Source organism: Ceratotherium simum, chromosome 1 (genome assembly GCF_057802395.1).
Source record: "Ceratotherium simum simum isolate JZ-2026a chromosome 1, ASM5780239v1, whole genome shotgun sequence".
Classification (NCBI taxonomy): domain Eukaryota; kingdom Metazoa; phylum Chordata; class Mammalia; order Perissodactyla; family Rhinocerotidae; genus Ceratotherium; species Ceratotherium simum.
The window spans coordinates 54,439,068-54,465,338 of NC_141900.1; the positions used below are offsets into that span (position 1 = coordinate 54,439,068).

Below are 26,271 nucleotides of genomic sequence, written 5' to 3' on the forward strand. Positions count from 1 at the left end.
CAGAGCCCCAAAATACATAAAGCAAAAACTTACAGAATTCAAAGGAGAAGTAGACAATTCAACAATTCTAGTTCGATATTTCTAAACTCATCTCCAGTAATTGAGAAACCAACTAGAAATAAAACAGTAAGGATATAAAAGACTTACATAACATTATCAAACAACTTGACTTTACCGATATGTATAGAACACACCATACAACAATAGAATACACATTCTTTTCAAGTACATATGGAACATTCTCTGGGATAGACCGTGTGCTAAGCTGTAAAAAAAGTCTCAATAAATTTAAAACAATTCAAATCATACAAAGTAGGCTCTCCAACCACAATGGAATTAAATTAGAACATGAAAACACAAAATATCAAATTTAAGAGATACAGCATTGGCAGTAGCTAATGGTTCAGAGGAAGTCAGAGACCTGGAGAAAACACAGTTGGAGAATTGGTGACAGGAATCACGGACATAATGTAAGAATATTTGTATCACATGTGATTATAGCTACAAGAAAGGCAGCAATAATCAAATAATTAGATAGATAACGACTCACCAAAGAAATAATGTCAACTTCTTTTCCAAGCCACCTCTTCTTGCAAAGAGGAGTTGATAAAATAAATTGACAAGGTGGCATCAATGGAGGTCATCATGAGTTCATGTTTATATATTCTTTTTTATCCCCCAATTAGTCATTTTTCTTTAAGTACACTTACGGTATCTTTTGACATGTAAGAGACGTAAGATTCTATGTTACCAAATCATTAGTATTTTCCTTTGGGTTTTCTTCCTTTGCATTTATGTATATATAGCCTTCTCCACCCTCAAGGTCATAAAAATAATCAAATATTTGCTTAATTTTCCTTCAAGTTTTATTATGGCTTCATCAAAATATTGCTTTATGCTTAATTTAAACTTTAGATATTATATCCTGTGGTACTATTGGGTAAAATACAGTTTATTTTTTAAAATACAGTTTATTATTTCACGGACTCAAATAAGAATCAAATTTTATTACCCTGAAACAGTTATACATTTTTTTTTACTTTTTTAAATACATATTTAAAAGCTTTAAATACATTTTTAAGCTTTAAAAATTTTAAAGCTTAAAATAGAACAATTTGTCATGCCTTCTAATGTCAAAATCATAAATAGCTTGTAATTTACCACACCACATTGGGTCACAATTTTTTCACATTGCACTTTCTTCACCTTTTCTTCATATACTTGTCATATGACAGATTAACCCCAAAATAGTGTTTCTTCTGTATTTAATCTTTACCCCTTGTCATTGCTGATTTAGATAAGTACAAATAATTCAAATGGCTGAAGATTTAGTCTACAACTCACATGTGCTTGAGAAGTCTGTTCCTGAATGAATTTTGTGATCATATTTCCACACTCCCTAGAAATAAGCAAAATGAAACTGGTTAGTAAAATATTTGGACTCCTTCTGCCTACAGCTCTGTTCCTACAATTTTTTTAAAAATTATCATCTCAGACAATAATTTAATAGTTGCCCTTTTCTCTGGGAACAGTGCTTTCTCCCCACATTTTTTTTTTTCTGGAAGCTTCCAAAACATTTATCTAGTGCTTCTCAGATCTCAGAAAAAAACAAAAAGCTTCCACAGGCACTTTGACACCTTTTGGAATTTCTAACAGCTTGGAAATCATACTTATTCAATTCCACATCCAGGTGTTATTAAGTATCTACAAGTTAAAAATTGTGAAAAAAAATAGAAGTAAATGAGAATGTTTTTTATCACTGGAGATTATACCTCGAGGGACTAAGAAAACAGAAAATAGCTCCCAAATTGCCACTTAATTGTCATGCAGATGGCTATTTTCAGAAACTACAATTATATATATCATAAATATATACCATATATTCTACCATATATAGTACATATATAGAGAGAGAGTAATAATTATGAAACTGTAGGGCTTTTCTTTGTCAGATCCACAAGATATATATATCTATCTAATACACTGTTATTCTTTCAAAAAAACTTAGCCTTATAGGGCCAGCCCGGTGGCGCAAGAGGTTAAATGTGCCCGCTCTGCTGCGGCGGCCCGGGGTTCACCAGTTCAGATCCCGAGCGCGCACCAACGCACCACTTGGCAAGCCATGCTGTGGCGGCATCCCATATAAAGTGGAGGAAGATGGGCACAGCTATTAGCCCAGGGCCAGTCTTCCTCAGCAAAAAAAGAGGAAGATTGGCAGATGTTAGCACAGGGCTGATCTCCTCGCACATAGACACAAAAAACTTAGCCTTATGGAAGAATGAAATAAAAGAAGAAATGTGCATAAATATTGCCAGAATGGATATTTTCCTTTGCAGAAGCTTTCGTCTTACTCAATTTTCAGAGAAGAAAAATATTTACTTCTTGTTTTGGAAAATGGCAATTGTCGTGGTCCTCCTCCTCCTCACTGACCACAGACTTGCCTTTCTTGTAACGCTTCTAGCATTAGAAAGGCTTCCTTAAGATCCTTTACTAGCCAACAGGAAAGTGTGACAGTACCACCACTGACACAGAGAAGAGAAAATCATTTAAAATTTGGTTTCTCGGCCCACATACAATCAGGCTAAATCACCCGATTTATGATAGAATTATCATTGTCTATACAATCCTTCATTTCCTCCAGTTTCTTTAATACTCTTTCCAAAACCAATTTTTTAATTTCTTAATTTTCATCAACTGTGAATAGTTTTCATTCTAAATTTGTGATATATAAAGCAAGAACATTATTAGACCATTATTCCCAAATTCCTAACAATTTCCATAATTTTACATTATGTTTTGCTTTTTCCAAAAGTGAAAATGGTGTCTTTTGACTTAGCTCTACACATTGAAAATTGAAGTCTTCTCCTGATAAACACCTTCAAGATTTGTGCTATAGGGAATGCTTTCTCAGAAACCAGACCAGTCAATGACATATTTCTATGATCCTTAATTGCATGTCTGACAATGTCTGCCAGTAAGACTTTATTGTAGTCTTGGCTTGATGTATTTTCCTATCCTACCTATCTCGGGAGCACACTGAGAGACTGCATGTGTGAACAGTGAAATTTGAATCAAAGTAATTACATTTTAAAGATTTGGGATCTTTATTATAATTACAAAAAGCCAATAATATAGTTTATTATTCTCCTATTTCAAGTCTTTGACTTGTAATCTTATAGATTGCTGTACTGATTTATTCTGCAGATTATTTTAAAAAGGGCAGCATCAGTAGTATTCATTTACAAATTAGTGCATCTTGTTGTCAGTATCTTCTAAAATATTATTCTCAGCATATGTGATTCATGAAGACAGGCAGATGGTAAATTTCCCTTTGGCAAAATACATTACAACTCTTTCATTCTGTCGTCCTTTTGCAAGTTCTTACTGTTATAAGCTCTCACTGTTAACAAATTGGGTGAGATAATGCTTTTAGGAGTATGATACTTTGAAGAGGGAAGATAAATTATTTTCTCTTGGTTATAGTTCAGTTATGTTCACAGCAACCATATATCACTTTAAAATGTTAAAGGTCATGCGTAAACCAGCTTGTAGCATATGTTCTCTTCATCTGTGCTACGCAGCTATGGTTATGCGTTTAGCTGGCAAGTTAAATCACGTCCTTTTCTGTTAGGTCACTAATAGCATTAAGAGGAAGGAAGCCCTTCCGAGTTAGAAGCCCTTCCGAATTAGAAACCATTTCACAGACAATAGAATCAGAGACTAAAATCAAACGGGAGTCAAAACTAAATGATGGGAAGGTAGTATAGGCACCATGTGAAAAGTTTCAAGAAATAAGCAGTATAAACCTTAACAATCAAAAGAAGCCTGAAAGCCCCACATTTCTCTTTAGAAACGTACTTGGGAATCAATGTTTACTTGTCACTTTCCTGATTTTGTGTTGGTTAATGATATAAAGGTTAAGAATGTACATGCATATGAATTGCTATCACTCAGTCTATCTCGGGACCAAGAAGCTTCCTCTGGTGACTCCCTAGACTTTATTCAAGCTTCAACAAACCAAAACGGAAGTCTCAATGGCTTTCCAACAAAAGAAAACACAAACCCCAACAATCTTTGTTACTATTTCTGCTTGGTTCTAGATCAATTTCTAAAAGCTATTAACAAATGACTGATTCACCAATATTAGGTTTGCAGAATCTTTACAAATAACAATTTATTAGTGAAAAATAGATTCACAAGGATCCCTCATATTCATGTAAGCCCCTCTGTCTTCCCTCACTCTGTCCTGTCTCCCTTATCATTTCCCCTCAGTTTCCAGCTGCAATAAGAAGCTGGGGCAGGACAAACTGAACATCCCTCAAAATTCTGAGTTTTGTACAGAAACAACTACAGTTGTTATAACAATGAAAAGCAGTCAGTCAAAAATAAATAATTAATGAAAACAAGCAAATTATCTAAATTAGCTTTCTCAGATGGACTGCTTTCTTTGTGTTCTTATCAATCCTCATAGGATGCAGCTATGTGTCCAGGGACAGAACTGGGTGAAATCTGTACTGATAGCATCTTTCAGTCACAACAAGGAGAAATGGAAGCTCCCCGTAGACAGTACAGTCAGCAAACAACCAGCAGCGTCAGACGTTGACGAGGCTTTGTGGTGTGAGTAAAATACAGTGAATCAGACAGCCTGGGAAATAGAATCTTACGGCCCGGGGACCTTGGGGACAGGTGTGCTACCAAATGTGTAGCTCTAGCTCCTGTTGGGAAACTCCTCCTTGGGTCTAATCCTTCATTTTGTTTCCCTCCTCTTTTTCTCATGGTTTTGGCATCTGTATTGTACTTTTTGGTGTGCAGAGTGCTCACCCATGTGCTGTGTCTTCTAAGCCTCAGAAAACTCCTGAGCGTTGGGTGTTATGTTATCCCAAGAGGAGGAAGTGAAGCTCAGTCAAGTTTGAGGACTTGCTCAGTTTCAAACACCCAGGGATTGATGGGCCAGGGACTTGAACCTAGATTTTTGAATCTACGTCTTATGCTAGGTCGACCATATGACACCACCTATTATTTACATTAGTGGAGACACAAACAGATTAACCATCATCCTCCATACAATATCTACTGTAGAGGAAGAGGGAGAATCCCTCCCTGCCCTTTACCTTAAGGTTCTTATGGCTGGCCAAATAACTAAAAAGGCAGGTTAGCAGGAGAAAAATCAAACAAAGTTTAATAACATATATACATGGGAGAAACTTAGAAAATAGAAACTGAGCAACTCGTCATTCTGACTAAGCTGATCGCTTAAGTGTTTTCAGCTAAAGGCAAAGAGGGTGTTGGGGAGGGTAGTGGTTTAGGATTTCAGAGGGGAAGAAGATAATTTACATGGAGATGGAAATGCAAATGTTTGTCAGATAACTGTTTACAGGGTCACCTATAGAGAATGTGGTTGGAGAGAGGGAATTTTTGATAAGATGGGCCTGTTGGTGCCTTTCTTATCACGGCATCTATTTTACATTATACTGCAGCCATCATATGGTAGTGGCTCCTTTCTGGAATAGGGCTTCTATGTTAAATTCTTTAGGCAGTTTGGGAGGGGAAACTCAAATGTTCTTCCTTAGTCTTCTGAGCCTTTATTGTCTTCAGCTCGAAATAATACACATACCAGAGTGGCACATCTTGGGGCAGCCTGCCCTGAACACCATCACTACAAAGCATCAAGGAAACATCTAGTCAAATAAAAGGTGGGAAATGCTTCATACTGTCTTCCTTTAGGAGGCTTACTACATGTAGCAGCTGATTAAATGTTCTGAGTAGTCCTGAAGGAAAGGAATTCTGTTTCACCTTGCTTTTTTCAGCTTTTCTCTAATTTTTTAGTCCATTGAACAATTTTTCCATTTAATATGCATCAGCATTTTATAAAAGACATCTCAGGTAGCTCTGCCAGGTAAAATACAGGTCTTCCAGTTAAATTTGAATTTCAGATTAAAAAAAATGTTTTAAGAGTGTAATATAGGGGATCAGAATTGGCCACTCCAAAATGTGTCTCTTTGACATAGGATTATTTGGGGCTGATTACTTTTAAACACTGCAAACATGGGAGAAGCTCTGAAAAGTAAAATTTACCCCTTTGTAAGAGACATTTACATTTGTAAGGGAAATCTCCATCTGTAAAGGTATCTCCCTTTCTGTACCAGGAAAAAGGGGGGATGACCTCATCTCTAGAAACTTATCAATGTGGAAGGCAAGCACTTAAATCTGCATAATAACCTTACTCTTGTTTACTGTGCTTTTCTGGTAATCTCCCATAAATGACTCCCCCCACCCCCAACATCCTCCTTTGTCCTTAGCTGAAGATGGTATTTAAGATAAGAGCCTCCACCATTTTGGTGAGTTACCCAATTTTTCCTGGGTGTCTCCCATGTATACATGTTATAAAGCTTTGTTTGATATTCTCCTGTTATTCTGTCTCATGTCAATTTAATTCGTAGCCCAGCCAGAAGGACCTAGAGTGGGTAGAGGAATTCTCTTCCTCCCAGACAATAAGTATATCCCAAATATTGTATGAGGCACACTTAAACATAACAATTATTATTTGTTTGTTTTTTAATCTGAAACTCAAATTTAACTGGTGTCCTGCATTTTTATTTGCTAAATCTGGAACCTTAACCTTGGTCTTTACTGGTTACTGTCTTTCCTTTTCTGTAGGTACTCAATGAATGATAAAATGTAAGAAGAGAAGTTCTAAAGCATACCTATAATTTTATTTATTTTATTGTACCATATAACTATTAGAACAAGAAATATGATGATGATTAGTGTTACAAAGTAATGAGGAAAATGAATTAGCCGTAGCATCAGAACCATAGAACAAATTAACTCTGTACTTTCATAATATAAGTTGGAGTTATAACAATGACTTCTTTTCCCACAAATGTCCTTTGAGCATTTTGAATCCTAGAAGAAACTCATGGAGCAGGCACAGAGCAAAATCAAGCAAGCTAGCTGAAAAATGGGAAACTGTGTGCCTTGGGGCTATAATGTGTTCATGGCACTGTCTTCAATGCCTCTTGATCACTTCCAGATGAATGACCTGCCAGCACCTCAATCCTGCAGCACTACCTTCTCAGTATCATGATTTAGAAACTGCTATTGTCTTTGGTTCAGTTCTTTCCTTAACCCCACACATCTAATCAATTTCTAAGTCCCCTTCAATCCTACCTCCAAGATAACTTGTATCTCTCCCCTCAGTGGTGATGGCATTTACACTGCCTGTTTGCAGATCCTCCTCATCTTCTACCTACACCTCCAATATCTCCGGATGGGTCTCCCTCCTCCAATCTCTCCCCTCCATAATCCCTCCTTTATGTCACTGTCAGAGTTGCCTTAAAAATCACAGTTCATACATCTCTATTCTGCTCAAAACCTACACTGATTCCCACTGCCCATATTTGTCTGCTTAATGTTTGCTAATGGCTTATTGGCCAAAGCAAGTCACGTGACAAAGCACAAATTCAACTGTCAGAAAAATAGGCTCCATCTCTAACGGAAGGAGCTGTAAAAGTACGTTGCAAAGAAGTGCGTACATAGAGAGAGAAAGAATTAGTGCCCATATGTGCTATCTACTGCATACTGTAGACACTTAACTAAAAGATACAGCTAGGACTTTGTCTTTCAACTTTCACACTTTTTCCATCACACTATGCTGCCACTTCCAGATGAAGCACCCAAAAATATGAATTAGCTGAACTAACTCTTTTATGAGGCCACAAGAATACCAATAAGCTGGCTTTTGACATGGGCCTTCATTCCTCACACCTTTATTTCTTTGGTCTGTGCTGCTGCTCTGACTTTCATTTTCATTGGCACATATGTCTCTGGCTGGTACTTGGACTCTGGGATCTGCCTTTCTCAACTGCCTGTGACCTTTTGTAAGACCACAGATTGAAATTTCATTTCCATAAAAATTGTTGTTTTTTTTAAAAAAGAAAAAGAAGGACCACAAAGACGCCAATTAATAATTGAATAGAGTATAATTTGTGAAAGAGAAGCTTCAACTAGTTAACAAATATATGAAAAAGTGTTCAGTTTTACTAGTAATTACAAAATTCAAATTAAATCAATGAAATACAATTGCCCCTCCACAAACATATCTCACTCCCAGTGGTTTGGTTTGTTCCTTGGGGTTTTTAATCAAAAGACCTGGTACTTCAAGTGGGGTGTAATTTGGAATACTCATTTTAGAAAGCTTTTAGCTAATTTTAATCAAGAGATTTCACTAATTGCTACTCTGTGAATCTTTCTTAAGGAAAGAATCCTAAATATGAAAAATAGCTCAATGCACAAAGATGTTTGTTATGCAGTTATTTATATTACCATAAAACTGACAACAACCCAGAGTTTGGTAATAGTTAATAGGGGAATAACTTAAACCATTGGATGCTAACTGGGAATATTATATACTCTTAAAATTATATGAACTATGTAAAAATAAAAACAATATGCTTGTAAAATTAAGTGAAAGAAACAGCTCATAGAATTCCCATGTACTTATTACTATATGCAAAAACAAAATAAACAACTAAAAACTATCTATAGAATAAATACTGGAATTAAACATACCACAGAGTTAACTGTAGCTGTCTCTGTACTTTTCATATTATCATTATTAATCATGTATTTCTTTAAAAAAATGAAATTATCTAAGTTTTTATTTATCCTATATAGTAAAGTTTTCTACTTATCTGTGCCTTTTTGTTTTTAATACTAATACTCATACCTAATCTTTATCAACTTTATAAATTGGTTATTAAATGTTGACCACATATTCTGTTTTTCTGTGTTTACTCTGCTTTTCAAATTCATTCATAAACTAGAAATCTAGACAGCTCAAATTTTATAATGAGCTACTGACACCAGTATATTTGGGATTTAGGGTCTTTAGAATGTTGTCTCAATATTGACTCCATAGTATACATCCCAATTTACATATGACTTCCCTTGTGGGCAGTGCCATGGAATGAGATTTGTGATAAGCAAAATAAATAACATTATTTAAAAGAGAATGTATTTTGTGAGAACAGATTTAAAAATCATGTAAAAATTTTGGAACCTAGAGAATCTGTTTGGATGTTTTTAATTTTTCTTTTCATATAAGCACTTTCTTACCTTTTAGAGTTGGAGGGCTTCACTATTCTATCTCCAATTTGTACTGAAGTAATTTCTGCTTTTCTAGACATCTTTAACCATCAGTTCCCTGAATTATGCCCCTAATAATCTATTTCAGTACAAAATAATATCACAATTTTGTACAAAAGTACAAAAATAATATCAAAAACTATGCACTTTACTCTAAAATAGAGAAACACTGACACTTCACTATACTTGATGCCTAGATGTATATTAAGCTTATTGCCTTGACAAGCTTGGTTATATGATTTCCAATAATATTTGACAAGGTTATAAATGAATAACAGATTAGATCCAGCTGACAAACTGAGAAATGGCAAGTGTAATGAGCTGGGTTCTCGGTTGTAGATAACAGAATCCCTTCCCTTTGAGTATCAATAAAGGGATTTATTGTGGAATATGGGTAGCCTATAAAGTCACTGGAGGAGCTCTAGGAAGAGACTAGAGACTCATGTTCCAGGAATGATATCCAGAGCCACATCCCACAACAAGCCCCCCTGAAGAGTCACTGTGCCTGTTGCACTCTGCTGAATCCAAATAATGAGCCACCCTGGATGCCAGCTCCACGTCATGTTGCCTCTGCCACAGCATGTGCCAACAAAATGGATGTTTTGCCCTGTGCTACTTTCCCCACAGAAGACTGGTTCTGAATCAAAGTGTTATGTGAGGCCATGAGAATCTAAATTACAAGGCTATTGTGGCACCTATGATTGCATTTCTTCATAGAAACACTCAGTTAAATTAGGAGTAAAGGGCTGAAACACCCTCTTTGGTAGGGAAGGTCATGACTTCACATCTACCTTGCTGTTTTTGAGTCTCCTCTCTGCCCGGAGATATAAAGCAGAGTCCTTTGGGCTCCTTGAAGGTTCATTAAGACAGATTCCATCTCTACTAAGAGTTATTTCTCTGCCTACCATAATAGTGCCTTTCTTTCTTGGCAATCATCTCATTAAGTAAGTATCCTTTATTTACTACCATTTCTCTAGATTTTTGTAAATGAGAGATGAACCTCAGTATTTCAGTTGACGTACCTCTGGAGCTAACTTGGATTGATTTTGTCCCTAAGACAGTGACAGCTTTGTGCAGACTATCCTATGGTTGAATCATTTTTAATGCATCTCTAGTGCAGCCATATTCCAAGACTGGTGTGATGAGTTGTGATTCTGTGCCCCTCCCAAGGATTCTCATAAACATTTGGGGATGCATCTGTACTTCTTGATAATCTACAGAAAAGGGCCACTGATTATTGTTATGTAAGTCTTAAAGGGAAGGATGAACTCTGAAGTCTGGAGAACTTCAGGACGCTTGGGGTTTTAATTTACAAAACAATCCAGGAGACATACACCACAATTAACACAACTGTTTGGTCATTATTAGCATCCATATAACTAACTTGGCTTTACGTATATCTTGTGCTGCATCCAGTGACAGTAACTTCCAAAAGTGAATTCATTATCTCTGGGTGGAATGGGTCATGGAGCTAGTATTTTTCCAGTAGTTTCAAACGTACTTCAAATAGATGATACCCAGATGTTTAGTGCAGTAAGTTGATTATGAAATATTTCTGTACAATTCCAGTTTTAAAATCTGCAAATTAAAAAACGTTAAAGCAGTAGCAATGTTGGAATTCTGTGGTTTAAGATGGTTGTGGATTGGCATGTTGGGAAATAATACTCAAATGATGCAGAAGAGTTCTTCTTATTATAGAAGCATTCTCTCTCGACTGCTATAATCTGTATTCCTGGCCAGTTCATTCAGAGCATTCAGCCATGAATGACTAGTCCTATTAGTCTATTGAAAGCTGTTTGCTAAGGCTCGGTCAATTTCTATACGAATAGAAAATATCATTTCAAGAAACCAAGAGATTCCAAAAAGAATGGTATACCTTATACTCTTGTTGTGATAGAAATAGTCCAACTCTTAAAAAGGAAAGATACTCCCTATGAAGGAAGACATCGTTTTATATTCTAAAACCTAACGATCTAAAAACTAATTATCTTTAATGGAGGTAGCACAAAACATAGCAAATAGTAGACTTTCCTGATAAGCTCCACATTGAAATTCTTGTGTTAAAGTAGGCATTCTTATAAGGCCTATAGTGTCAGGCTCCAATATACTTTTTTTTGTGTGTGTGTGAGGAAGATCAGCCCTGAGCTAACATCCATGATAATCCTCCTCTTTTTGCTGAGGAAGACCGGCTCTGAGCTAACATCTATTGCCAATCTTCCTCCTTTTTTTTTCCCCCAAAGCCCCAGTAGATAGTTGTACGTCATAGTTGCGCATCCTTCTAGTTGCTGTATGTGGGACGCTGCCTCAACATGGCCGGAGAAGTGGTGTGTCGGTGCACACCCAGGATCCAAACCAAGGCTGCCAGTAGCGGAGTGCACGCACTTAACCGCTAAGCCACGGGGCCGGCCCTCCAATGTACTTTTGAAGGTCGGCGTTAATACTGAGATATCTCTAAATAACAGAAAATGCTTCATCCTATGAATCCTTTTGTGCAATGCCAGAATGTGTTGGTTTGTGTTTGTCTGTTTGTAAATAAAAGTAAAAGATGACCTGTTTTTCATGCAGAGAACAAATTTAGAGCACCCTGGTAGACATATTTTAAAAAATTCACCAACTCACTAGTAGTGGTGGACTTCCAGTAGTGGTGGTTGTGGAAACTATCCCATATTAAAAAAAAATTTAAACTGGATTTTTAAAAAATGTAAGATACTGGAAAGCAGCCAAAAGCAGATAGAAGTCATTGGATAATTTATTTTTGAAAAACTGCATTTGGGAAAGATAACAATTCTCAGTTTGTGGCTTTCTGGCCTGCAGGCACTGGCCAATCCCCAAAGCTATGACTGTGGAAAACAGAAGTAGTGGAAATTACAGTCTACCAGCTCAAGTGTCAGAGATCAAAGTTTAGGGCTAGAAAAACAGGTGGAATTTTAAAGGAGAAAGCCAAGCAGCAAGAGAACTGCAAAAGGAGGAAGACCTAAATTCTGAGCATGAACTGCCAAAATCCCTGGCTGACGTCTTCATTATGCATCAAGAGAGTGTCTCCAGTGGCCCAGGAAAAAAAAACAAAAACAAACAGAGACCAGAGAGGAATTGACTCTTGCAAAGTAGATCCACACAGGGCTTGCTGCTTTTTGTTTTTAACTGAGAGCATAGCTCACATAGTAGACAGCTGAAGCCTTACATATTTGAAGTATAGCCCCCAGACTTGAAGTGTCAGAGAACAAAACACAAGACCAGCAGAACAGCTTGGAATTCCTTGCGTAGAAGCAAGGAAACCACAATGAGAGTGAGCCTGTCTCTGCCTCACCCTTGCCTGACTACTAAATTATGTAGACACAGGGGAGATTCCATGAAGCCAAGGTGAAAAGACAGTGGTGGGAGACCAAAAGGACAGGGCAGAGACATCACTTACTATACACCCCAGGGGAGATAAAGTTCGCAATTTGTGTCTAGGCAAGTTAACTGCTTACTAAAACAAAAAATCAATAGTCTTCAGAAAAATACAAGAGAATTAAGAGTTGCTACAACATATCATCTACAATGTCTAGTTTTCAACCAAAGAATACTAGTCATGCAGATAGCAATATGAGACCTATCGTGAAGAAAAGAACAAGTCAATAGAAAGTGACCTCAAGTGGGCTCAGATGTTGGATCTAGCAGTTAAAGGCTAAAAGCAGTGTCTACATATATATTTTTTTTTCAAAGAATTAATGTAAAATATGTTCAAAGAATTAAAGAGAAGATAATATCAATGAACAAACAGATAGAAATCTCAACAGAAAACTGAAATTCTACAGCTGAACATTATAACACACGAAAAAAATTCATTACCTAGGATCAATAGTATCCCAAACAATTTTTAAAAAATAGATTAACAGAAGAAAGAATCCATTATCTGAAGTTAATAAATTATCCAATGTGAAGAAGAGAGAGAATAGATTGAAGAAAATGAACAATAGCAAGTGCCACAACATACGAGTAAATTGGAATCCCACAGGGAGAGGAGAGAGAAAATATTTGAAGAAATAATGGCTCAAAACTTCCCAAATTTGATAGAAAATACTAGCTTGGCCAAACAAGCTCAACCAAAACATAAACACAGAACCACTCCTAAAAACATTATACTCAAACTTCCAAAAGCCAAGCATAAAAGAAAATCTTGAGGGCCGGCCCCGTGGCTTAGCGGTTAAGCGCGTGCACTCCGCTGCTGGCGGCCCGGGTTCGGATCCTGGGCGTGCACTGATGCACCACTTCTCCGGCCATGCTGAGGCCGCGTCCCACATGCAGCAACTAGAAGGATGTGCAGCTATGACATACAACTATCTACTGGGGCTTTGGGGGGAAAAATAAATAAATAAATAAAATTAAAAAAAAAAAAAAAAGAAAATCTTGAGAGCAGTCAGAGTAAAACAATGCATTCCATCAAGGAAATAATGATAGACTAATGGCTCACAGATCATCTAATGCCATTTCAGCCAGAAGGCAGTGAAATGTCATATGCAAAGTGCTGAAGGAAAAGATTTCCCACCAAGAATTCTACATCCAGAAAAAATATCCTTCTGCAATGAAGATAAAATATTGTCAGAAAAACAAAAAACTAAATTCTTCACCAGCAGATCTGCACTAAAAAAACACTAAAGCAAATTTTCATGCTAAAGGGAAATGACACAGAATGGCTCCCCATTAGGGAGGGCAATCTGCTCAGTCTACTGATTTAAATGTTAATCTCAACAAAAAATACCCTCACAGAAACATCCAGAATAATGTTTGACCAAATATCTGGGCACCCCATGGCCCAGTCAAGTTGACACATAAAATTAATCATCACGAGTCCACCCCTTGTCAATTTGGCACCCATATGCATCTCCTTAACTATGCTTAATCTCTAAATGAAGACAATGACAAGATCATAATTCTGCCTAACATGATACAGCTATCCTGCATCCAACCAAAAACACACTAACCACTTCCCAAGAACAGGAGGTAAAGTCCTTGAGTGATGTTGACTCTTCTCCATGATATCACGCAACTTAAATACTATGATGTAAAGTTAATCATACTTAAATACTATCATATAAAGTCAATACATCTTATGTTACATCTTATATATATATGTATGTATGTACACACACATAAATATATTCATAACAAGGAGGAAATATTCATGATAATTACAGTCCTCGTTTCTATAATTGGTCATGTGGTCATAGCTGGTATTTATAACTACCTTCTTTTACTACCCGCTGTGTAATTACCTTTGCCTTCAGCAAGCATTTCAGCTGTTTGTGGTTCTTTACATGGTGGGGTGATCCAAACCTTCATTCATGAAGGGTTGGGGCCATTATTAGTGCTGTCTGGATTGGGTTGTTGCAGTTTTCCTGTGACTATTAGTCACAGGCATGATAATACTAAGAGATGCCCTAAAAGATCTCCTGTATTCCAGACGTAATTTTTCTACCTCCATTGTGGAGTAGTAGTCCAATTTCCTTTGGTAGTCAGGATCAATCACCCCAGCTGGCACAGTAATTCCATTATTTGCATTGATTCAGAGGTAAAAGGAGCCCAAAGGGCAGTAGTCTTAACTTCCAGTTCAATGTAATCATTATATGTCTCCTGGTGGAAGGTTTTTCCCTTTGGAATTAAGACCTCTAGGCCAGTAAAGCATAAGATCACAGGGACAGGAAGCAAAAATTTTGCTTCTGGGTCACCAGAGGTAACAGCCCACGAATCAGTATATAATCACATATCTGGTCATTTGGAGCAAAGTGAATAACCAGGTGCAGTGCTTGAAGCTCTGCCCAATGGGAGGATTTCCCTTCACCAATGCCCTTCAAGGATGTCCCGAAAAGGGACTACAGTGCTGCAGCTGCCACTTCCAGATGGTGCCTACATATTGTGCAGAACCATCTGTAAACCAGGCCTGAGTTTTCTCTTCATCTGTAAACTGATCATAGAAAACTCCTCATGAGGCCATAGGTGCAGGCTGGGAGAGAGAAGGTAATATAGCAGGAGAGGAGACCAGGGGCATTTGGACCACATCTTCATGTGACTTACTTGTGCCTGCAGGGTCTGCATGGGCCTGATCACATATACATCACTTCCATTTGATGACGGAATGTTGCTGTGCACACCCAACTGTATGGCTTACACAGTCAGATAATACCCAGTTCATGAAGGACAGCTCAATTTGCATGGTAACTTGATGGTCCATAGTTAAGTGTTCAGTCTCTACTAAGGCCCAGTAGCAGGCCAAGAGCTGTTTCTCAAAACGAGGGAAGTTATTTGCAAAGAGTGGCAGGCCTTTACTCCAAAATCCTAGGAGTCTGCTTTGTGACTCACCTATAGGACCTGCCTGCCAAAGGCTCAAAACGAGATCCCCATCTGCCACTGGGGATCCCCACACAAACTTATTTCTCACAGTCATGGTGAAAGGTATGTCTTCTGGACCTTCCCAGAGTGCATGAGTAGGTCTTAAATGACAAATCCACTCTAACATTCCAATCCCTCTAAGCCTTCGAATCTCTTCCTCTTCATTAAATCAAGCAGGGCAGTCATTTCCAATTCACTCACTGTGGGCTGCCTTTTGGTCCATGTTTTAGCCAAACAACCAACCAAATTTAAAGTTCTTTCTAACTCTTTGAACTGCAACATTAAATGCAGCATCTCTACTTAGTGAGCCCATATCAATAACTTTCTGTCCAGCAGCATTCACACCCTGGGTGTCCCAAACCATTCCCTTCACCATGTTTTTAATGTGTCCTAGGCCACTGAAAGGAGTGGCCCCCCAGAGTGGTAGAACAGGGACTAAGCAAGGTGTGAGGACCAGATATCCAGTATGGGAGACCGATGAGAGCTGGACCGCTCTTGTCAATGGAAGGTGCTCTTTCTTGCTAACCAGCAGGAAGGTTATCAAAGGACCCTTCTCAGGCCTGTGAGCTGAATGGATGCCAGGTGGTCCGGGTCACGAATGTGCTTCCTTTGGCTTCCTCACACAGGCTCCCAGTGGGGCTTTTTGGAGTGGAAGCTGGAAAGTCTCTGGATGTCGACTCCACTCAGTCCAGGTGATCCTTTCAAATTCTGGCTCCACCCCAAGGTAAATTCACCTTATCACCTGTCACTCCTCTCCTCCCTACTCCTACCATCTGACTAATTTATGTTGTCTTCATGTAGCAAGGACCATAAAATAAGCACTCTACCTGTCATGTAAATTTTCAAACCCTTTTTTTCCGTTAATTTCACACCTTAACCTTGGCTTTTGAAATTCAATAACCAAGGATTTGATTACTTTTTTCTCTGGTTCCTCTGTGCCAGCACAGCACAAAACAATAGGTACCTCAAGTATAGCTCTCAACGGGGATGGTCACTCACTAAATACCAGAAAAACCACATATGTTCATATACCAAAATAGTATCCTACTAAAATAAGAGAACAAGACCAAGGATAGAGCCTGGGAAACATCAACATTTAAAGGTCTGGGTGAGAAGGAGTAGAGAACGAAGAGAGTGGACTCATAGAACACCAGAGAGGTAGTCTTTTCAGGAGCAAGGTCAGCAGTGTCTGAGCCATCAAGAGAAAGATTTAAAAATGTCCATTGGCCTTGGTTATCAGGTCCCTTTCAAGCTTTGTATCTGGGGAGGCAGCATGGAATATGGAATCAGAGAGACATGAGTTTCAATCTTAGCTCCACTCCCTACTCAGCACATGTGTGGCCTTGGACAAGTTACTCAGCCTCTCATCCACCAATTCACCTTTAAAAAGACATTTAGGAGAAGTCAAGATGGCGGCATAAGCAGACTGAACTCACCTCCTCCCATGGACACAGCCAATTTACAACTACTCATGTAAAAATTACCCCTGAAGGAGAGCTGAAAACTGGATAAGAGGAACTCCTGCAACAAAGGACAATCCTAATTGAGGTGGAAGGGGAAGAAACTCCCTTCTGGAGAGAAAAGACGCCACCTTCAGGAGCCACATCACTTCACGGCTGCCTGGGAGCGGCCCAGAGGTCTGCAGCCCTCCCTGTAGGAGCAGGGCCCTGAGCCAGGGAGCGCCCCCACTGTGGGCATTTTGTGGACCCAGCACAACCGAGACGAGTGGCATAATATCTGACTTTGCATGTTACTAAAACTTTGGGGAGTACTCCCAGAAAAGCTGGTTCACAAAGAAATTAAAACCGTCTCTTAAAGGGCCCACATGCAAACTCACCCATTTCAGAAAGCAACCTAAAATCACCAGAAAGAAAGGTGCACAGTGCTTTGGTGAAAAGAGACTCACCTGATAGCATCTGAGTGCATTGCAGTGAGAGGGGAGACCTCTCCAGGAACTGGGACATTGGTGGCAGCCATTGTTGTGGCCTTGTGTGGGTGTGCTGACACAGACACCATTGGAGTTCTCCCTGGGGCCTGCTAGCCCAGGGTCTGCCCCACCCACTAGAGCACCAATTTAATCCAGCTCAGCCAGGGCAGGCAGCCCACCTTAGGGATGGACCCCACCCAACAACAAGCCCTCAGGCAATTTGTGGGTCTGCATAGATTGGTGACTGGATTCTCTGCAGCCTGGCAACTGAGCCCACTTCAGTGGGGCAGAGTGTGCACAAGGAGCGGATGGAGAGTGTGGGGCAGTGGTGGAGTGTGTGGGGATCCCGCCGTGGGGATACTGGGGCCACTTCAGGAGATCGGGGAACGTGCATGGGGCAGGACTGTGTTGACTGTTTGTGTGGACCTGTGGACGGCAGGGCTTGTCATCTGCAGAAGACTTGTGCTTCTCAAAGACCCACATAGGGGGTTTGCCCCACCTTCCAAAGCCTGAAACAATTGGGTGCTCCTGTGCCTGAGGCCAGCCCCACCCAGCTGCAATCCTCAGAGAGCTGACAAGAGACCTAAAGGCTGGAGGCTTATAGCAATTATAAGCCCCTAAGCCTAACAACCTGCCACGCTGGGGTCCTACTCACTTAAAAGAAATACTGCAACACAAATGTGGTATTAGAACTTGCAGCTAACTGTGCTGGGGCTTCCCACACCTGATAAAGAGGCTGAAGGGCCCACAACAACTACAAGCAGCTGAGCATTACAACAGCTGGCCAGGAGCATAACTCAGCCTCCCTGGGCGCCTACAGGGAGAGCAACCATGCCACAACAGAAGGACACACGTAGCCTACATAGGGGTCACTCCTGGAACATTGAGAACTGAGGGAAGCACGCTGCAGGCCTCCTAAGGCATCACTTATATAAGGTCACCTATCCAAGAGCAAGAGACGTAGCCGACCTACCTAATACAGAGACACAAGCACAGGGAAAGAGGCAAAATGAGGAGGCAAAGGAATACATTCCAAGTAAGGGAACAGGACAAAACCCCAGAGAAGGAACTAAGTGAAACAGAAATGAGTAACCTACCCGATAGAGGGTTCAAACTAAGAGTGTTAAGGATGCTCACTGATCCAGGGAGAAGAATAGATGAACTCAGTGAGAATGTCAAAAAAGAACTGGAAGATATAAAAAAGAACCAATCAGAAATGAATAATGCAATACTGGAAATGAAAAATTCACTAGAGGGACTCAAAAGCAGAGTAGAGGATACAGAAAAACGGATCTGCGAGCTGGATGAAAGACTAGAAGAAATTACCCAAGCTGAACAGGTAAAAGAGAAAAACATTAAAAAGAGTGAGGACAGTCTAAGGGATATCTGGGACAACATCAAGTGCACTAACATCCGTGTTATAGGTGTCCCAGAAGGAGAAGAGCGAGACAAAGGGGCAGAGCATCTATTTGATGAAATAGTAGATGAAAACTTCGCTAACCTGAGGAAGGAAACAGACATCCAGGTACAGGAAGCACAGAGAACCCCAAACAAGATAAACCCAAAGAGGCCCACACCAAGACACATCATAATCAAAATGTCCGGAATTAAAGATAAAGAGAGAACCCTAAAAGCCGCAAGAGAAAGTCAAGTTACATGGGCCGGCCCTGTGGCTTGGTGGTTGAGTGCGCGCGCTGCGATGCTGGTGGCCCGGGTTCGGATCCCGGGTGCGCATCGAGGCACCACTTCTCCGTCCATCCTGGGGCCGAGTCCCACATGCAGCAACTAGAAGGATGTGCAGCTATGACATACAACTATCTACTGGGGCTTTGGGGGGAAAAAATAAAATAAATAAAATCTTTAAAAAAAAAAAAAAAAAAAGTTACATACAAAGGAAACCCCATGAGGCTATCAGCTGACTTCTCAGCAGAAACCTTACAGGCTAGAAGAGAGTGGCACGATATATTTAAACTGCTAAAAGGAAAAAACTTACAGCCAAGAATACTCTACCTGGCAAGGTTATCATTCAAAATGGAAGGAGAGATAAAAAGTTTCCAAGACAAGCAAAAATTAAAGGAGTTTGTCACCAAGAAACCAGTGCTACAAGAAATGTTAAAGGGACTGATTTAAAGGGAAATGTGGAGACCACAAATAGGAAAAATTATCTATTTCCATGATAAGAGGGTAATGGATACAAATGCACAAAAAAAGAGGTTAGATATGATATCCAAAACATAAAATGAGGGAGAAAAGGAGTTAAAGAGTAGAGCTTTCAGACAGAGGTCAAAGTAAAGAGACCATCAATTCTGTATAGAGGACTACTAAAACACTGAGAAAAAAAAGTTAAAAAATGGCACTAAGTACATACTTATCAATAGCTACTTTAAACGTCAATGGACTAAATGCTCCAATTAAAAGGCATAGGGTGGCTGATTGGATAAAACAACAAGACCCATATATATGCTGCATACAACAGACACACTTCAGACCTAAAGACACTCACAAACTGAAAGTGAAGGGATGGAAAAAGATACTCCACACAAATGGCAATGAAAAGAAAGCTGGGGTAGCAATACTCATATCAGACAAAATACACTTTAAAACACAAACTTTAGAAAGAGACAAAGCAGGGCATTACATAATGATGAAGGGAACAATCCAACAAGAGGATATAACACTTGTAAATATCTACGCACCCAACATAAGAGCACCTAAACTTATAAAGCAATTATTAACAGACATAAAAAGAGAAATAGAAAGTAACACAATAATAGTAGGGGACTTTAACACTCCACTTACACCAACAGATAGATCATCCAAACAGAAGATCAATAAGGAAACATTGGCCTTAAATGACACACTTGAACAGATGGACCTAGTAGATATATACAGAGCATTCCATCCAAAAACCGAAGAACACACGTTCTTTTCAAATGCACATGGAACATTCTCCAGGATTGATCACATATTAAGCCACAAAACAAGTCTCCATAAATATTAAAAGACTGAAATAATACCAAGTATCTTTTCTGACCACAATGGTATGAAACTAGAAATCAACTATAGGAAGAAAATCAGAAAAGCCAGAAACACGTGGAGATTAAACAAAATGGTACTGAACAATGACTGGGTCAATGAAGAAATCAAAGGAGAAATCAAAAAATAACTGGAGACAAATGAAAATGAAAATACGACATGCCAGAATTTATGGGATACAGCAAAAACGGTTCTAAGAGGGAAGTTTACAGCAATACAGGCCTATCTCAACAAACAAGAAAAATCTCAAATAAACAAGCTAACAATGCACCTAAAGGAACTGGAAAAAGAAGAATAAACAAAGCCCAAAATCAGTAGAAGAAGGGAAATAATAAAAATCAGAGCAGAAATAAATGAAATAGAGACTAAAAGAACAACAGAAAAAATTAATAAAACCAAGAGCTGGTTCTTTGAAAAGATCAACAAAATTGACAAACCTTTAGCTAGACTCACCAAGAAAAAAAGAGAGAAGGCTCAAATAAGTCAAGTCAGAAATGAAAGAGGAGAAATTACAATAGACACCTCAGAAATACAAAAGATTATAACAGACTACTATGAAAAGCTATATGCCAACCAATTCAACAATCTGGAAGAAATGGATAAATTCTTAGAATCATACAATCTTCCAAAACTGGATCAAGAAGATATAGAGAATTTGAATAGACCAATCACCAGTAAGGAAATCAAAACAGTAATCAAAAACCTCCCCAAAAATAAAAGTCCAGGACCAGACGGCTTCCCTGGTGAATTCTACAAAACATTCAAACAAGACTTAATACCTATCCTTCTCAAATTCTTCCAAAAAATTGAGGAGGAGGGGAAGCTCCCTAACTCATTCCATGAAGACAACATTACCCTGATACCAAAACCAGACAAGGACAACACAAAAAAAGAAAATTACAGACCAATATCATTGATGAACATCGATGCAAAAATCCTCAACAAAATACTAGGAAATCGCATACAACAATACGTTAAAAATATTATACACCATGATCAACGGGGATTTATTCCAGGGATGCAGGGATGGTTCAGCATTCGCAAATCAATCAACGTAATAAACCATGTTAATAAAATGAAGAGTAAAAATCACATGGTCATCTCCATAGATGCAGAGAAAGCATTTGACAAGATACAGCATCCATTTATGATAAAAACTCTGAATAAAATGGGGATAGAAGGAAAGTACCTCAACATGATAAAGGCCATATATGAGAAACTCACAGCTAATATCATCCTCAATGGTGAAAAACTGAAAGCTATCCCTCTAAGAACAGGAACCAGACAAGGATGTCCACTGTCACCACTCCTATTTAACATAGTACTGGAAGTCCTAGCCAGAGCAATCAGGCAAGAGAAAGAAATAAAAGGGATCCAAACTGGAAAGGAAGAAGTGAAACTGTCACTATTTGCAGATGACATGATTTTATATATAGAAAACCCTAAAGAATCCACCAGAAAACTTTTAGAAGTAATAAACGAATATGGTAAAGTTGCAGGATACAAAATCAACATACAAAAATCAGTTGCATTTCTGTACACTAACAACGAAGTAGCAGAAAGAGAAATCAAGAATACCATCCCATTTACAATTGCAACAAAAAGAATAAAATACCTAGGAATAAACTTAACCAAAGAGGTGAAAGATCTGTACACTGAAAACTATAAAACATTGCTGAAAGAAATTGAAGACACAAAGAAATGGAAAGATATTCTGTGCACTTGGATTGGAAGAATTAACAGAGTTAAGATGTCCATACTTCCTAAAGCAATCTATAGATTCAATTCAATCCCTATCAAAGTTCCAACAACATTTTTCACAGAAATAGAACACAGAATCCTAAAATTTATATGGAACAACAAAAGACCCCAAATAGCTACAGGAGTCCTGAGAAAAAAGAATAAAGCTGGAGGCATCACACTCCCTGATTTCAAAATATACTACAAAGCTATAGTAACCAAAACAGCATGGTACTGGCACAAAAACAGACACACAGATCAATGGAATAGAATTGAAAGCCAAGAAATAAACCCACACATCTATGGACAGCTAATCTTCAACAAAGGAGCCAAGAACATACAATGGAGAAAAGAAAGTCTCTTCAACAAATGGTGTTGGGAAAACTGGACAACCACATGAAAAAAAATGAAAGTAGACCCTTACCTTACACCATACACAAAAACTAACTCCAAATGGATTAAAGACTTGAATGTAAGACCTGAAACTATGAAACTTCTAGAAGAAAACATAGGCAATACGCTCCTCGACATCGGTCTTAGCAACATGTTTTCAAGCACCATGTCTGATGGGCAAGAGAAACAATGGAAAAAATAAACAAATGGGACTACATCAAAATAAAAACCTTCTGCACAGCAAAGGAAACAATGAACAAAATGAAAAGACAACCTAACAATTGGGAGAAGATATTTGCAAACAATACACGTGATAAGGGCTTAATCTCCAAAATATATAAAGAACTCATGCATCTCAACAACAAAAAAACTAACAACCCAGTTGAAAAATGGGCAAAAGACCTGAACAGACATTTCTCCAAAGAAGATATACAGATGGCCAACAGACACATGAAAAGAAGTTCAACCTCATTAACTATCAGGGAAATGCAAATCAAAACTACAATGAGATATCACCTCACACCCGTAAGAATGGCTATAATTAACAAGACAGGAAACAACAAGTGTTGGAGAGGATGTGGAGAGAAGGGAACTCTCATACACTGCTGGTGGGAATGCAAACTGGTGCAGCCACTATGGAAAACAGTATGGAGATTCCTCAAAAAATTAAGGATAGAATTACCATATGATCCAGCTATTCCACTGCTGGGTATTTATCCAAAGAACTTGAAAACACCAATGCGTAAAGATACACGCACCCCTGTGTTCATTGCAGCATTATTAACAATAGCCAAGACTTGGAAGCAACCTAAGTGCCCATCAAGGGACGAATGGATAAAGAAGCTGTGGTATACATACACAATGGAATACTACTCAGCCATAAGAAACGATGAAATCCAGCCATTTGTGACAACATGGATGGACATTGAGGGTATGATGCACAGTGAAATAAGTCAGAGGGAGAAGGTCAAATACCGTATGATTTCCCTCATTAAGTAGTAGATAATAACAACAACAAACAAACACATAGAGACAGAGATTGTATTGGTAGTTACCTGAGGGGAGGGGGGAGGGAGGATGGCGAAAGGGATAATTCGGCACATGTCTGTGGTGATGGGTTGTAATTAGTATTTGGATGGTGAACATGATGTAATCTATGCAGAAATAGAAGTATAATGATGTACACCTGCGGTTTATACAATGTTGTGGACCAATGTTACTGCAATAAACAAAAAATTTAAAAAATAAAAAATAAAAAAATAAAAAGACATTAAAATGCTTTAGTGGTTGTCAAAGCATTTTCAAAGAACAGCAGTACCAGCATCACCTGGAAACCTATTAGAGACGCAAATTCTTGAGCCCTACCCCAGACCAATGGAATTAGAGACTCTGGAGGTGGACTCAGTAATCTGTGCTTTACCACACCTCCCAGGTGTCTGTGATATGCACTAAGGCTTGAGAACCTTGACTTTTTGGAATCAGTGCACTGAGGAAAAGAGATACAAATATAAAGAATGGAGGCTAGTACTGCTAACACGTGGTTGATGTTGAATAGACTCTCTCTGTCACCTATTTATCTCTGTATTCCTCCCCTCACTCTGGTCTTCCTCAGCTAACCTGCTAATCCGTTCCCTTGTTTCTCAGCAATCTCCTCCCTCCTCCTCTTCCCCATTCCACCACAAAGAAACACTCCAACATACTTAACTCTCCTAGGCCAATTACTGATAATGTGGTCCACATGGTGATGAAAGACCAATTAGTCCAAATGCATTTTCCTTTTACTGAACAAAACAGAGCTAACTGGCTATTTAAAGTCATGTAGGAACCTCCACACACAAAGCCCAATTATTTGGCTGAATTTTTCACTTTCTAATTGCTTATGTTGGTGCTGTGTAGACAAAACCTAAACTAATTACTCTGTAGGTTTCTGGCTCTAACAGTATCAACAGAATGTGGAAGTCACATATTTGAAGATGCAGCCAAATGGGGTTCCCGGGAAGAGGAAATAAGCAATAGCTTTTCCCTAAATTTGGGTCTGTATTTATTTCTAGTAAAAGCTGATAATGAAAATTGCTATGTGCACTTGCTGACAAACACATTGAAATGAACAGAGCATCATTACTTGGCACAATGCAGTTTTTGCTCTATAGCTCTTATTTGTATAGCATTTTCATCATTTACCAGAACTTTGTTTTTCTAATCAGTAGATTTATAGAAGTAAATGTGGAGTATCAGGAAAAAAGAAAAAGCTTGAAAACAAATAGCCAAGTGCTGCCTTTTTATCAATCCCATTGCTTAATTGATAATCAGTGCATTTCCATTCAGTTTAAAACCAATTATTGTGATTTAGCTGTACAAAGAAAACTCTCCTTTTAAGCTACTTAAGGTACTAGAAATAACTTTTAAAATGTCACAATTTAAATAGATTTTATTAGGCAGAATATATAAAATCAAGTGTCAATTCTCTTTGGGCAATTGTCAAGGAGCCTCAAAAATATTGTCAGGAGAGTTTTGTGCTGTGTTATATGGGGTCGTTCTATTCCTGACAATGTCTCTCTGGTGTAAAATGTCTTTAGCACTGATGGACTTATCAACCTTCATCTCATTTCTCTTAAGTCCGTTTTCCAACTCCCCTCAGCAGTGCTGACTTCCCTTCCTGAAGGGTCAGCCCACCGCATTTCCTCTGTCATTCTTGACACAAGGCAAAGAGGATTTAAACAGCCTTGCATCCCAGTACTGATTTCTGGGCTCCTGTGGCTCTCCCGAATTAAAATTCCGGCTTTGGGGAAATAGGGGAGGCCTTTTCCCTAAATTTGGACCCATATTTATAAACTCAGTCCTGAGCTTCTGATGAATTTGCTTTTTCTCTTCCTTTTTCCTTTTACTGATATTATCATTACCATGTACGTTTAATAAAGGTTTGCAACGTTTCGGGCACTGTTGAGTAAATCCCTACCATAAGTTATAAGTGGGGGCCCCAAAAGTTCAACCATATAAAACGCAAGTTTCTTTTTTGAGAGGTTGACGAAATGATCTGAGTCAGCCCGCATCAAAACCAGGCAGCTGGAGACAATTGCCAATTGCATTACATCTGAAATTTGCATTATGGGGCTTTCTTATATTTTTAAATACATTATTATCTCACTTAATTTTCACAAAACCCTATGAGAAAGATATGACTATTTCCATTTGACAGCTGAGACCGTTGCAATTTAAAGAGGTCAGGTACCTTGCCCACAGACACAGACCACTATCATTTTCATCTCTAGCCCTAATGTGGCTCACTCAAGAGCCCTAGCTTTTGTCCACCATGCTATGATTTCCTGTCTTTGTCAATCTCTGCGAAGGATGAAAGCCTTACCTTGACCCCCAGCCCAGTACAAACTGAAGACAGACTTTCCTGATAACACCAGCAGCCCAAAAGACTCCAGAACACCACCTGCTCCTCCACTGTCAAGATTTGTCTGCCTGGCTGAGACCACACAACCTCTTCCAGGAACCACCCGCCTCCCATGCAAAGTGCGGCTTGAGTCACACTGGGTGGTGCTGGCAGTTAAACCAGTGACACTAGCAGAGTAACTTGACCTCTCTGACCTCAACTTCCTCTTCTGCAAAACGAATTTAATAGTAATGGTCTTGCACTTTTGTCATGTGGATGA

General features: G+C 38.8%; 1 long non-coding RNA gene across 1 annotated transcript; it reads right to left on the bottom strand.

Annotated features, from left to right (window-relative positions):
* On the bottom strand, window positions 1-26,062 carry LOC147918204 (uncharacterized). The gene is made up of 3 exons (XR_015553189.1): window positions 25,974-26,062; window positions 1,345-1,399; window positions 1-112 (listed from the first exon to the last, which is right to left on the bottom strand). It is a non-coding gene; the product is annotated as an uncharacterized LOC147918204 (long non-coding RNA).
* Between the last annotated feature and the right edge of the window lie 209 nt (window positions 26,063-26,271).